Source organism: Suncus etruscus, chromosome 5 (genome assembly GCF_024139225.1).
Source record: "Suncus etruscus isolate mSunEtr1 chromosome 5, mSunEtr1.pri.cur, whole genome shotgun sequence".
In the NCBI taxonomy this organism is placed as follows: domain Eukaryota; kingdom Metazoa; phylum Chordata; class Mammalia; order Eulipotyphla; family Soricidae; genus Suncus; species Suncus etruscus.
The window spans coordinates 36,795,263-36,809,893 of NC_064852.1; the positions used below are offsets into that span (position 1 = coordinate 36,795,263).

At 34.1% G+C, this 14,631-nt stretch overlaps 1 protein-coding gene and 1 non-coding gene across 2 annotated transcripts in view; one reads left to right on the plus strand and one right to left on the minus strand.

Moving 5' to 3' along the window:
- LRP1B (LDL receptor related protein 1B) overlaps window positions 1-14,631 on the minus strand; it is a 1,191,264-nt gene that overhangs the window by 52,760 nt on the left and 1,123,873 nt on the right.
- LOC126010567 (U6 spliceosomal RNA) lies at window positions 9,863-9,969 on the plus strand. The gene has a single exon (XR_007496589.1). It is a non-coding gene; the product is annotated as a U6 spliceosomal RNA (small nuclear RNA).

Consider the following 14,631-nt stretch of genomic DNA (forward strand, 5'->3'; position numbering starts at 1 on the left):
AGTGATTAAAAGAACAAATCTTATGCCAAAATAAAATTTAAATCGTTAATTTTTCAAGTGTACCCTTCAAAAAGCAGCAAAAATTGCTTCAAAATATTCTTAAAGTTGTTTTCAAATAGACAGACTTTCTTAAAATACATTGATTATTTTGCGGGATTACAAAGATTACTCAGAAGTGTAGGGGGTGTTCTCCTAGTGATTCTGTTTTTTACTTTTGGGTTATACTCAGGAGTTCTCAGGCTTACTTTTAGCCATATTCTCAAATATTACTCCTGAAAATGATTAGCAAACCATAGAGTGCTAAGAATCAAGTCCATGTTGACTGCATGTAACATAAACACTTTATCCCTGTATTATGTCATTGGAGCATATCCCTGAGGTTCTTGGCCAACCATGTCAGTGGTTCAATAAGAAAGTGAAAAGATATAGTTGGGCCTTCCAATACTTTTCCATTAAAATTTTGATTTCAAAATAAAATGAACAATTATTGAAACTAAAATTAAACTTTTAAAGTGTGATAAACAAATATTAGACAATACAAATATTAGAAAAATAAAGCAAAAAGGATACATTTTTATTGGAGGTATTTTAATAGGAAAAACATTAAAGCTGAAATAGAGGAAGTATATATTATAAAAATGCTTACCAAACTGGGCCAGCAAACATTCAACAGCACAGTGTGAATTAAGAAAAGGAAAGCTGGTAGATCAATAGAATTGACCTCATTTAGAGTAATATAATTTATATAGCCAAGATAATAAAATTAATATAGACACACCTTTGTCTAATTGTGTACTACGACCTATGAAAGTCAGAAACAGGACAAAACACAAGTTCTGAACAAATGACCGAAGTGAAAGTTTAATATATAGAGGGGCAAGAAGAAATTGTTCTGAAAATTGTCCATTGTAGCTACCGCCTGCAAATATTGTTTCCAGCCAACACATGATTTCTATAGAATGTTCTATCTAAATTTTGAGCAACTTGCTGAATTGAATGGCATAATAAATGATAATAAATGAAATATAATCAATCTATGCTAAGAAGTAGAAATTACTATGGGATTGTATAATAATACTTTCATAATATAAAATTTTTATAACCTTATGGAGTAATTACATGAAGAATTAAATATTTGTACCAAACACAATCATAAACCTAAAAAATGATGGATATATAATTACAGAATATTCATATGGTAATTGGATAGTATCTGGAGAATAAATGGATGGCACTTTTCAATAGCAGAATAAAATCATTTATAAGAATATTATTACACTCTATTTAACTTTCACTTTCATTTTTTACAAACAGAATTATAAGAAGGCACCTGTTCCTCTCATCATTGTATGTTATAAAAGTCGTCTATATAAAATATGTGTATATATGTTTATATAAATTTTATTAAGTTATAAAAACTGCTTATAAAATCTCTAGCTGCACTTAATTTTATTATTAGACCTATACTTTATTGTTAAATAATTGCAATGCTATTCAGTTATTAACTCATGCTTACAACTGAGTTATTCACATTATAATAGGAAAGTCTAAAATTTAGTTAAAAAAGAAAAAGCCAAATTAATATTAAAAACTAAACAGGGCCTGACAGAAAACATTTTCAACAGTAGGTAAACTGGTAAATCTTTAATGAGTACTAACAATTATATAAGGATAAGTAAATGCATCATTACATGTTTATATATCAGTTCTTGTCTTAATTAAAATTATAAATTAAAAAGCAAAACAACACTAATTGGTGTTTCTTCATTATTTAAGTATGCATTATATACTGTGGGACTCTACTTATTCAAAACAATAAAGTAAAAGTAGACTGATTTTTATTCAAAAATATCCAAGTTAAGTTTATAATGTTTATATCCAGAATATAACTGTGCTATGTGTTACATTGTAATAGTCATAGTATTTGTTATATTACTGAATTTGTAGCTCATATTAATTAATTTTAAGAAAGGGTTTCCCTCAGAACATTACAATGAAGATTTTCTCAATTCTCAAAATTAAGTATGATAATTATATTTGTAAAATCGAAAATTAGCTCATAATATATTTTGTTGGTGGGAGTTTGTGGACACACCTGGCAATGCTCAGAGGATAGTTTTGATTCTGTACTCAGAGATTACTATCGGCAGTGTGGAGGGGAACCTTGTGAGATGCTGGGAATCAAACATCACTTTGTAGCATGGAAGGCAAGAGCCATATCCTTTGTACTATTGCTTTGATCCCTGGAAATTAAATCATATTATTAACTTAGATATAATGATAGTTCTTCAGATCATAAAACTGATTTAAAACTTCAAATTTAGATGCTGGAGCAAAAGCACAGAGGATGGTAAGGCAATTGCCTTGAATGCAGCCCACTCGGCTTCAATCCCCAGCATCCCATGTTGTTCCTCCAAGCCAGTCAGGAATGATTTCTGAGAAAAAAGCCAGGAATAACCCCTGAGTCTTGGTGGATATGGCCTCAAAACAAAACAAACAAATAAATAAAAGAATACAATTTAGCCATTTGACTTTGACTAAGTATCTTTTGGTGATGTTGTGATTTTTCTTGTGTTGTCATTTTTCTGGTTTTGATAAAGTGTTATACATAAAAGATATCTATTATTTTCAAAACTTCCCGTAGAGAAATTATTTTTATATATTTTTTTCCACAATGAAGCAAATATATAGTGAATAAAACTACTGATTAATAAGATTAACTCTTTAAATTACTTTTTTTGGGTTTTTGGGCCACACCTGGCAGCACTCAGGGGTTACTCCTGGCTATCTGCTCAGAAATAGCTCCTGGCAGGCACAGGGGACCATATGGGACACCGGGATTCGAACCAACCACGTTAGGTCCTGGACTGGCTGCTTGCAAGGCAAACACCGCTGTACTATCTCTCTTGGCTGCCCCTTCTCTTTAAATTTCTATTAACTTTAGTTGCTTAATTGTTTGAAAAACTGCATTTAAATATCTATTCAATTAAACATAGTATAAATATTACTTAGTTTCAGGAAATGGAACTGTATAAATATAATTTGCAAAGAGTATTTTTAGAGGAATACATAACCATAGAATGAATTATAAGTCTTTCCTCATTTTCTTGACCTTTTGAATCCTGTTTTCAGAAGTTCATTCTAAGATTTAAGAATTTCCTTTTAACCTGAGACATTAAACTAGCAGATTGTGTTATCTGCTATTTTTGTTAGTAATAATAGGAAGCAAACTTTAGATAGCACATTAGCTAGCTAATTTTATATTGCACATATACAATAACAATATTCATTTATAGTGTTGAATATTTAAACACATATTTTTGGTATTTTCTATTGCTTAATATTTAGAAAACAAACATCTTATTTTATTTTCTTCTATTTGTAATATTTAGAGACATTTTTTCAATGATCTTTATTTAAAACACCATGATTACAAATATAATGTAGTTGTATGATTACAGTCATGTAAAGAACACCCCCCTTCACCAGTGCAAGATTTCCACCACCAGTTGCCCAGTTCTCCCTCCTACCAACCCCACCCACACCTGTACTCGAGACAGGCTATTTCCCTCATTCATTCACATTGTTATGATAGTTTTCAGTGTAGTTATTTCTCTAACTGCACTCATCACTCTATGTGGTGAGCTTCATGTCATAAGCTGCACCTACATGAGTAAATGAGGGGAAATAATGGTTGGGACTGAGGCAGTAAAAGATTAGAAATGAGCTTTGTAGGGCAGTATCAAGGTCACAATACAAGATGGATATTATGCATATATAAACTATATGCATATAATACTCTCAATATATATTGTACGCGTGGGGGCACTAGCCCCCATGTGGTTTTTGAAATGGAGACCAAGGAGAAATAATTTCCAGTGACTTGTCCCAACATAAACAAGTGCTGCAATGGCCGGCCCTCCTCCCAAAGCACATTCCTATTAGTGTAGGGAGAGGTAGGGGGAAAGCCTGATGACCCTTATGGAGTCCACCTGAAACAGCACCCAGGGAAGGCCTGGAGTCCGAGGGAGAAAGAGTAGGATTGCTGGGGGCCTGCCAAGCCTCCCAGCACTCCCCAGGCTAGAGAGAAAGCCTCCGGCATGGGGCCTCCCCAAACCCCATACCTGGCAAGAGCTGGCCTCCAGAATCAAAGAGGAAACCAGAAGCCAGATATCTGCCAGCCTTCTCCCCATGCACCTCCCCACTGGAGTATAGAGGGAGGGGGGAAGCCTGAGGAACCCTAAGGGTCCACCTGAACCCACTTCTGGCCATCAGAGCTGGCACCCAGGGAAGGTCTGGAGTCCAGGGGAGAAAGAGGGGGGCAGCTGGGGGCCTGTCAATTCACTCAGCACTCCCCAGGCTAGGAAGAAGGCCTCCAGCATGGGGCCATCCCAAACCTCATACCTGGCAAGAGCTGGCCTCCAGAATCAAAGAGGAAACCAGAAGCCAGATATAAGCCAGCCTCCTTCCCATGCACCTCCCCCCTGGAGTATGGAGGGAGGGGGGAAGCCTGAGGCCCCTTAAGAGTTCACCTGAATCCACTTCTGGCCATCTAAACTGGCACCCAGGAAAGGCCTGGAGTCTAGGGGAGAATGAAGGGGACAGTTGGGGGCCTGCCAAGCCATTTGGGGACTTTTGATTCAACTTTTTTTAAAAAAAATGTCAGCTAACATCAAATATTACATAAGGCATGTGATTAAAAGTAATGAACTCATATATTTACATTTGAACACACCACTTTTCAATGGTGAGATATGAGACATCATTTTGGTATTTTTTAAATAATTTTTATTTGAACACTGTAATTACAAACATAATTGTAGTTGAGTTTCAGTCATAACAAGAACACCCCCCTTCAACTGTACAACCTTTCCATCACCAATACCCCTATCACTTCACTCCCCACTTCCCGCCTGTATTCAAGACAGGCTTCTACATCCCTTACTCACTGACATTGTTATGATAGTTCTCAACGTAGTTATTTCTCTAACTGCACTCACCACTCTTAGTGGTGAGTTTCATATTGTGATCTAGTCTTTCAGGTCCAAGACTATTTTGTGTGTTACTCTCTTCCTCTGACTAATTTCAATCAGCATAATAGATTCCATGTACATCCATGTATAGGAAAATTTTATGACTTCATCTCTCCTGATGGCTGCATAATAGTCCATTGTGTATATGTACCACAATTTCTTTTTTTTTAATTAATATCTTTATTTAAACACCTTGATTACAAACATATTGTGGTTGGGTTTCAGTCATGTAAAGAACACCCCCTTCACCAGTGCAACATTTCCATCACCAATGTCCCAAATCTCTCTCCTCCCCACCCCACCCCCGCCTGTGCTTTCTACTTCCCTCATTCATTAACATTGTTATGATAGTTCTCAATATAGTTATTTCTCTAACTGCACTCATCACTCTTTGTGGTGAGCTTCATGTAGTGAGCTGGAACTTCCAGCCTTCCTCTCTTTTGTTTCTGAAAATTATTGCAAGAATGTCTTTTATTTTTCTTAAAACCCATAGATGAGTGAGACTATTTTGTGTCTATCTCTCTCCCTCTGACTTATTTCACTCAACATAATAGATTCCATGCACATCCATGTATAGGAAAATTTCATCACAATTTCTTTAGCCATTCATCTGTTGAAGGGCATCTTGGTTGTTTCCAGAGTCTGGTTATTGTAAAAAGTGCTGTGATGAGGAAGTGAGGAAGGGATTTTTGTATTGTATTTTTGTGTTCCTACAGTATATCTCTAGGAGTCAAATGCGAGTTCAGTTTCCATTTTTTGAGGAATCTAGACGGCATTCCCAATGAATGAATGTTTCTTTCTCCCCACATCCCTGCCAGCACTGATTGTTCTTATTCTTTGTGATGTGTACTAGTCCCTGTGGTGTAAGATGGTACCTCATTGTTGTTTTGATTTGCATCTCCCTGATGATTAGTTATGTGGAGCATTTTTTCTTGTGACATTGGCCATTTGTATTTCTTCTTTGAGAAAGTGTCTGTTCATTTCTTTTTCTATTTTTTGATGGTGTTAGATTTTTTTCTTGTTAAGTTCTGTCAGTACCTTTTATATTTTATATATTAGCCCCTTATCTGATGGGTATTGGGTGAATGCCTTCTCCCATTCTGTGGGTGGTTTTTGTATCATAGGCATTTTTGCCTTTGAAGTGCAGCAGAAGCTTCTTAGCTTAATATAGGCCCATTTGTGTATCTCTATTTCCACTTGTGTGGAAATGCTGTTTCATCCTTGAAGATGCCTTTAGTTTCAATGTCCTGGAGTGTTTTACTTACATGTTGTTCTATATACCTTATGGTTTCAGGTCTGATATCAAGGTCTTTAATCGATTTGCATTTGACCTTGGTGCTTGGTGTTAGCTGGAGGTCTGAGTTCGTTATTTTTTGCAAGTGACTGACCAGTAGTCCTAATACCACTCATTGAAGAGGCTTTCCTTATTCCATTTTGCATTTATTGCTCCTTTATTAAAGATTAATTGATTGTATATCTTTGGAGCATTCTCTGAATATTCCAGTCTATTCCACTGATCTGAGAGTTTGTCTTTCGTCCACAACCATGTTGTTTTAATGACTATTGCTTTGTAATACAATTTAAAGTTGGGAAAAGTGATGCCTCCCATATTTCTTTCCCCAAGGGTTGCTCTAGATATTCTTGGGTGTTTATTGTTCCAGATTAATTTCAAGTGCATTTGATCCACTTCTTTGAAGAATATTATGGGTATCCTTAGAGGGATTGCATTAAATCTATATAATGCCTTGGAGAGTATTGCAATTTTAATGATGTTAATCCTCCCAATTCATGAGCAGATTATAGACACATCATGTTTGAAGCAATTTGCTTAGATTGAGGTAACTCCAAATATATTAATATATTTAATCTCTAGTTTATATAGATGGTTTATATAATTTAGTCATTTATTTAGTAATAAAATGTACATGTTTATTTTTGAAAATTCTCAATGTGAAATGTTTAGTTTATTTCAAGATAAGCCTCTCTTTTGACAATAATTAATAGTTACTTACATTGAAGGCTATTTTATTTTCCTTTTCCTTCTTTCCCCATCCCTCCCTCCCTCCTTATTTCTTTCCTCCCTCTCTCCCTCCCTCTTTCTCTCTCCCTCCCTCCTTTACTTCCTTCCTTCCTTCCTTCCTTCTTCCCTCCTTCCTTCCTTCCTTCTTCCCTCCTTCCTTCCTTCCTTCTTCCTTCCTTCTTTCCTTCCTTCCTTCCTTCCTTCCTTCCTTCCTTCCTTCCTTCCTTCCTTCCTTCCTTCCTTCCTTCCTTCCTTCCTTCCTTCCTTCTTTCCTTCCTTCCTCCCTTCCTTCCTTCTTCCCTTCCTTCCTCCCTTCCTTCTTTCCTCATTCTCCCTTCTTCCGACCCCCCCCAATCCCTTTCACATTTTTAATTAAGTTGACTCCACAATACTAGATTTTTTGAGGCACAATTGTGATAGAAATTAAAAATATTTATATTATTTCATTCTAAATATGAAGGAAAGCCATAATTTTTGCATATTAATTTTATAGCCAGTAACAATTTGCCCATCTATTGTTTCTAAGATCTTTTTTATAGAATACTTAGGATATTGTAATATAATTTTATGTAACCTGCAAGTGAGAGCTTGACTTTTTTCATATCTGGATGCCTTTGATTTCTGTTTCTTTCCTAATTGTAATGGTAAGTACTTCCAGTAATATGTTGAAATGAATTGAAGTAGCAATCGCGTGCAATCTTATCTCATGACAGATTTTAGAGGAAAGGAGTTTAGTTTTTACCCATTAATTATAATGTTTGTCATGGGATTGTGTTAATGGCTTTGACTCTATAGGTGGGAAGTCCTTCAATTGACATCTTGTTGAGAAATTTTTTTAATGAATTTTTTCAATGAATGTGTCCTTAAAGTTGTCATTTTTTCACTGCATTAATGATATGATTATATGGTTATATTTTCCTTTGGTTTGTAGTGTATATGGTGTACAGTATGGTTAACTTTAACTTATGTTAAACTACTCTTTCATCTCTGTGATCTTGATCATGGTGTATGACCTTGACAAATTGTTGGATCTATTTGCTTTCATTTTGCTGAAGAACTTTGTAAATGTGTTCATCAAAGATTTTGTTCTGTAATTGTGTGTGTGTGTGTGTGTGTGTGTGTGTGTGTGTGTGTGCGCGTGTGTGTGTGTGTGTCGTGAATCTGTCTGCTTTTAGCATCAGGGTGATAGTATCTTCATAAAATCTATCAGAAGGTTTCTGTTTCTTCAATTTCCTGTTCTAGTTTCTTTAATTTCAATTGCCTGCATTAAGCCCTCTGTAATGGTTTGAGAGAGTTCATAAGTGAGTCCATCTGGCCTGAACTTTTGATTTTGGAAATCTTTTAGATTACTGTAGTGATACGTCTGTTCAGTTATTCCAGATCATGTTGTTCCATCCTTGGAAGGTTTTAGAAGTTCAAGAAATTATCCATTTTTACAGGATCTCTTGTTTTGTAAATAACAATTCTCAGAGTAATCTGAGTAATTTCTGATTGCCATTTGAATTTCTGGAGTATCTATAGTGACATTTCTTCTTTTATTTTTAATTCAGTTTATTAATGTTCTCTTTCTCTCTGAGTGTTCTGCAAATGGTTTATTGATCCTGTTTATTTTTTCAAAGAACTAACTCTTAATTTCATCGATCTTTTGTTTTATTTTTGAGGTTCCAATTCATTAATATCTATTTTAATTTTATTCTTTCCTGCAGTCTGTATGCTTTTGGCTCATTTTGATCATCATTCCAATTTCTTAAACTCTGCCATTAAATTATTTATGTAGGTCTTTTATTCCTGATGAACACTTGCAAAGCTATATTTTTCTCAATATCAATTTTGTTATGTTCCATAAATTATGATAATTCATTTATTCATTTTCATATGTTTCCAGATATTTTTATTTCCTTACTGACACACTGGTTGCTCAATAGTGACATTTTTTAAATTTCCAGTTGTTAAACTATTTCTCCATTTCTATTTTAAATTCACTTCTGTTTTCAGTTTATCATTTTTGAGAAGATAGTTCATAAAATTTTTATACTGTTGATTTTTATGAAGTATGTTTTGTGACCTAGCATATGGTCTATATTTGAGAACGCCTCATGTGTGTTGGAGGAGAATGTACCTTCATCTTTCAGGATGTAATGCTTTACATATATATGTATATATACCCACAAGTATATACATATATATACATACATACGCTAAATTTATCTTTACCATTTCTTTCTTCAAATCGGTTTAGTCTTGTTTAGTGTTATCCTGCTTGATCTAGCAAGAGGTGTTAGAGTGGGGTTGAAGTTTTCAAATCCTACTATATTATTATTGATGTTCTTCTTCAAATCTATTAGCAGTTCTTTAAATATTTTGGGGGTCCTGCATTTAATGTATATATGTTTAGGAGTGTGATTTCTTCCTGATATATGTAATCTCGATAGTTAAGAAATGATCTTTCTGTCTCTTATAATCTTTTTAAGCTGTAAATCAATGTTTATTATATTAATTTGGCCAGTACAGCCTCTGTACAGATTTTGTTTGCTTGATGAGTAGTCTCCCAAATTTTGACTCAGTTCTGTTTTTGCTCAAAGTACTCACAATTGTTTTTTTGCAGGCTGTAAGATGTCAGCTTCAATTTTCTGGTCCATTTTGCCACTTCATGTCTCTATACTGGTGTATATATTCCATTGACATTGAGAGAGATTATTTTCATGGGGTTTTGGTCACAAAATATTTTTATAGAAAGTCTGATCCTTTTGTAGGGGTTTTCTTGCCTTAAAATACCCCCATTTAGTACTTGTTTTAAAATTAGTTTTGAGTGCTCACTTTGGCAGCACATATATAAAAGTTGGAACTATACAGAGAAGATTAGCATGGTCCCTGCACAAGGATGACACGCAAATTCCTGAAGTGTTCCATAGTTTTTTAAAAAAATAAAAATAAAATTAATTTTGAACGTGTTAAGTTCTTGATCTCTTGATTATCCATAAAGCTATGCATCCTTCCTTCAAATTTTAATGACACTCTGGCTTGGTGAACAATTCCTTGTGAGGCATTCATTTCATTGAATAATTTTCACTCTATACAACCATTACTTTCAGTTGAGGATGATAGCTTCTGATAAACCTGCTGAAACTCTTAGAGATGCTCTCTGTGTGTAATTTCCCTTTTTGATCTTGCTGCTTTCAGTATATAGTACTTTCTCTATCTAGGCTTTCCATTATTGTGACTAGGAAGTGCCTTGGGATCATTTATTTGGGTCAGTGTTAGCTCATAATATTTGGGTGTTTTGGATATAGCTGCATGAACTCTTCAGCTCCTGAATTTCTCAGAAATGATGGTTTTGACTGTTGATTCTTCAAGGGATTCTCTTCCTGGTTATATGGGACACCAATGATTTGTATGTGTTTCTGTTGAGTTTATCCTAAAGTTCTATTATTCTGCTTATTTTAGTTTTTTTCCCATCCTCTGTTAACTTTAAGATTCTTTTCCAAATTCTCCTGATTAATGGAAGTGTTATGCACCTTATATTCCAGCTCATTGATTCTGTTCTCAGCAGCTGTTACTATGCTGGTGAGGTTTTCCAGTGAGATTTTTCCTTTTGCCTACCAAGTTTTTCAGTTTGGACATTTCTGTTTGAAGTTTTCTTATTTTTGTTCTCATATCCCCTTGAATCTTATTGGCTGCCAGCTCTATGGTTTCACTGAGTCCTTAAAAATCCTCAAAATTCCTCTCTAAATTCTTTGTCATAGAGTCTACCTATACATGACTAATGGAAATTTTTTATGAGCTTCTATCTTCGTGTACTAGGTGTGGTGGGATTCCACATTGCTTTTCCATTGTTATATTTGCAATGTGGTGATATTTTTATTTGTTTTGATGGGGCTTATTGCCTAGAAGTGTTCAGACAGAGTGAAATAGAATCTTCTCAAGCACACCGAACTTGGGTAAAATGGTTTTTCTGAGTCAGAGAACCCCTCTGTCAGTCTTTCTTTCTTCCTCAGTTTCTTGGGACTGTGTGATTGAGCAGAGCCTCTTTGTGTTAACTGGAAAACCCTCCTTTCGTTTTGTGTCCTAGTACTACTTTTTTCTTCAGGGCACACTGACCATACACACAGTCTACCCTTGTTCATTCCTTTGCAACACATATTGTCCTCTGAGTACAGCCAAGAATGATCCCATGTCTTTTCTTACTCAACCTGCAACATGTTTTGTGCTCTGATATTGCCTAGCAGATATAGATCCTGGAGGAATGGCAGCCTCATGTTATCTTTTATACACATTTTATTTAGTTAGAGATGAAAGGAGCACCTCCCTTATGTTTAAACTACTTGGTCCACTTTCATTTATACTGGGAAGAAGAATATATAGTAAGAAAATCAAAACCAAATTATCACACATTTAAGGCTATTTCCACCATTTGAACCGCATTCTTGAACTGCTATTTAGTTTTTTTAAAAATTGAATAAAGTAAATATCTGCTTATAGTGCTAATGTGTAGGCAAATGAGTGATAGACTTTTCAAAATTACTATGAAGTTAGATTTTTATCAAATTCAATGAAGTTAAGTGAAAAAAACTCTGTTGCTATTAGAACAAGATTAACTGAACATTATTACATTTGCTTAACAAAATTGAAAATCTTAAATTTAATTTTAAAGTTCCAAGTGTACATGATAGATAGATAAAAACAGTTAAGCTCATAAATATAGTTTTGGAAAATAATCTTAATAATATATGTAATTAATGTTATGCTTTTAAAACTTTCAACCAGGGTCTTTCTGATCTTATGCTTTTTTTTTATTACATAACTCTAAGTTTTCTGCTTTATGAAACTTCTAATGGAAATATATTGCATCTGAGATTTGTATTTACAAAAATTATGTTAGGCATATTTTTATTGAAGAATTTTTGTTGTAATGTAATAACCAATGTCTAGAACAATAAATCTTATAAATTAGGCATGTAAAATTTGATAATAAAAATAAAAATTGACTAATGTATATTGAAATGATATACTGACTGATATATTTACTTTTATAAAGATTTCTTTTTCAATAGATGTTTATAAGTATAAGCATAAAAGTATTTCCCTTATTAACTTTTCAGTTCCTTTAAATGATGGCACACAGTTAAAGTCTGAATATGACTTTTTTACTTTGAATTTTCTATTAAATCAGAATAATCTTCACCAGTAATTTTTGTCACTCTGATCATTTTATCTACATCACTAGAGCATACTATTTTTTAAAAATTAAAAAAATAAAATTAACAAACTATGAACAAACTAAAATTCACTGTTTTTCCTTTTAAAATAAATATTGGGTCTTGATTTTAGTTAAAACAGTCACAGAATTCTGGACTTTATCTTTGAGTAACATTTTGACAGAGATATGTAAAGACTTAGTTGGAAATATTGAAACTAGACTCTTTTTTGTTTACAATTACACATAAACCATCAACTACTCAAGACATTCCTTTTGGAAAGTCATGCAAATACAGTACCCTAGTTTATATGCAAATAGATCGTCATGTTGTATTAATAATATTAATACAGCATGAAAATTGCCAAAGAGAAATTCTGTGTGTCTTAAGGCAAGTCAGGAAGAATAAAATGGTTTAGTTAGGGTATAATCAAATATTATCCTGTATTTTATATATATAATATGTAACATATAATATATAAATATATATCACAGATATATGTTAGTATATATAATATATATAAATGATTGAAAGGTAAATATTTTGAAAAAAGTTTCCAAGCTTAGAACAAGAAACATAAGGGCCAGAGAGATAGCACAGCATTAGGGCATTTGCCTTCCATGTGTCTGACCTGGGAGGGACCCGGTTTGATTCCCAGCATCCCATATGGTCCCCCCTGCCTGTCAGGGTTGATTTCTGAGTGCAGGGTCAGGAGTAGCCCCTGAGCGCCACTGGGTGTGGTCCATCAACTAACCAACCAATCAATAAATAAAGTTTAAAAGAAAAAAAGATAAAAAGAAAACATAGAGTGAATGTATTATACTGCTTATAGTAAGATGATGAAGACTTGAAGTATTTTATCTTCTCAAAATTGGTAAAATATTTTGAGATACTCAGAAGTCATAGCTTCAAACTTATCTGCTGCTATATGTATACATCTTGAATTATTTAAAAAGTCTGCTGCCAAAGACATAGCTCTTTGGACCTGCCTTGCATGAAGGGCTCATAAAAAGGAATCATGTAATTAGAAGAGTATGGTCAGGAGAAACTCCCAAGTACAAAATTGCAGTGTTTTCAGTACTTCCCTATGTAACCTCCAAATTGCCATTACCAACAATAAAAATAATAGGTTTTGTATATTCTCGACTTTTAGGTGAAGATCCTTTTATTGCCTCAATCAGTTTTAGATGATCATCTTATTAGTGGAAATGCCTGAAAATATTCTATTCTATATTTCTAGTCATTATTATTATTAATTTTGTTTTTGGTTTTTGAGTCACACCCAGCAGAGATCAGGGGTTACTCCTGGCTCTACCCTCAGAAATTGCTCCTGGCAGGCTCAGGGGGACCATATGGGATGCTGGGATTCAAACCACCGTCAGTCTGCATCCAAGGCAAATGCCCTAACTCCATGCTATCTCTCCGGCCCCATTTCTAGTCATTTTTAAAGCACATTAATGCTATTGTGTTTATCCTTTCCATAAACATAATTATCTCAAGATAAAAACTACTATTAATCCCTCCTTATTCAGGGGTAGAAATATGTATACTGGATTAAACTAGCATGCAATATATCTTGTGCTTTCTCATAATATGTCAAAGTAGACATTAAATTGACTAGAAAATATAACACAAAGATCTAGATTTTTTTGGTTGTTTTGGTTTTGATTTCAATGGATACACACCTGGCTGTATTCAGTGGTTATTTCTGACGCTGTACTCAAATATCATTTTGATGGTGCTTGGGGGACAGTAATATAGTAATCAGGTTAGATGCCAGGTTGGTTGTTTGCAAGGGAAAAACGTTACATGTTTTACTATCTCTTTGGCCATAAATGGTTCATTTTGTGTGTGGGGGGGGGGTTAGTTACTTCATAGATTATGAATCTAATACCAGCTAAAATAAGTGATATGTTTGCAGCACTGTTAAATACTACAATTTTTTTTTTTTTTTGGTTTTTGGGTCACACCGGCTGTGCTCAGGGGTTACTCCTGACTCTATGCTCAGAAGTTGTTCCTGGCAGGCTCAGGGGACCATATGGGATGCCGAGATTCAAACCACTGGCCTTCTGCATGCAAGGCAAACACTTTACCTCCATGCTCACTCTCCGGCCCCAAATACTACAAATTTTATACAACTGAATTGCTGTTATATTTTTGTATTTATTGGAATCAAAAGGAAAAAACCACATAGGTGTACACTAATGAACTGAATTCCAATTTAAGTTATAATAATTCTCCAAGCAGATAACTAGAGGACTTATAAAATACCAATTAGAGGACAAAAAGATAAGCATTTGATTTAAATATGTGACTCTTAGAGACAAAATGAAGTGGCCCTTATTGGTCTTTCAATCTAATAGTGTTACTATTTAATTATAAA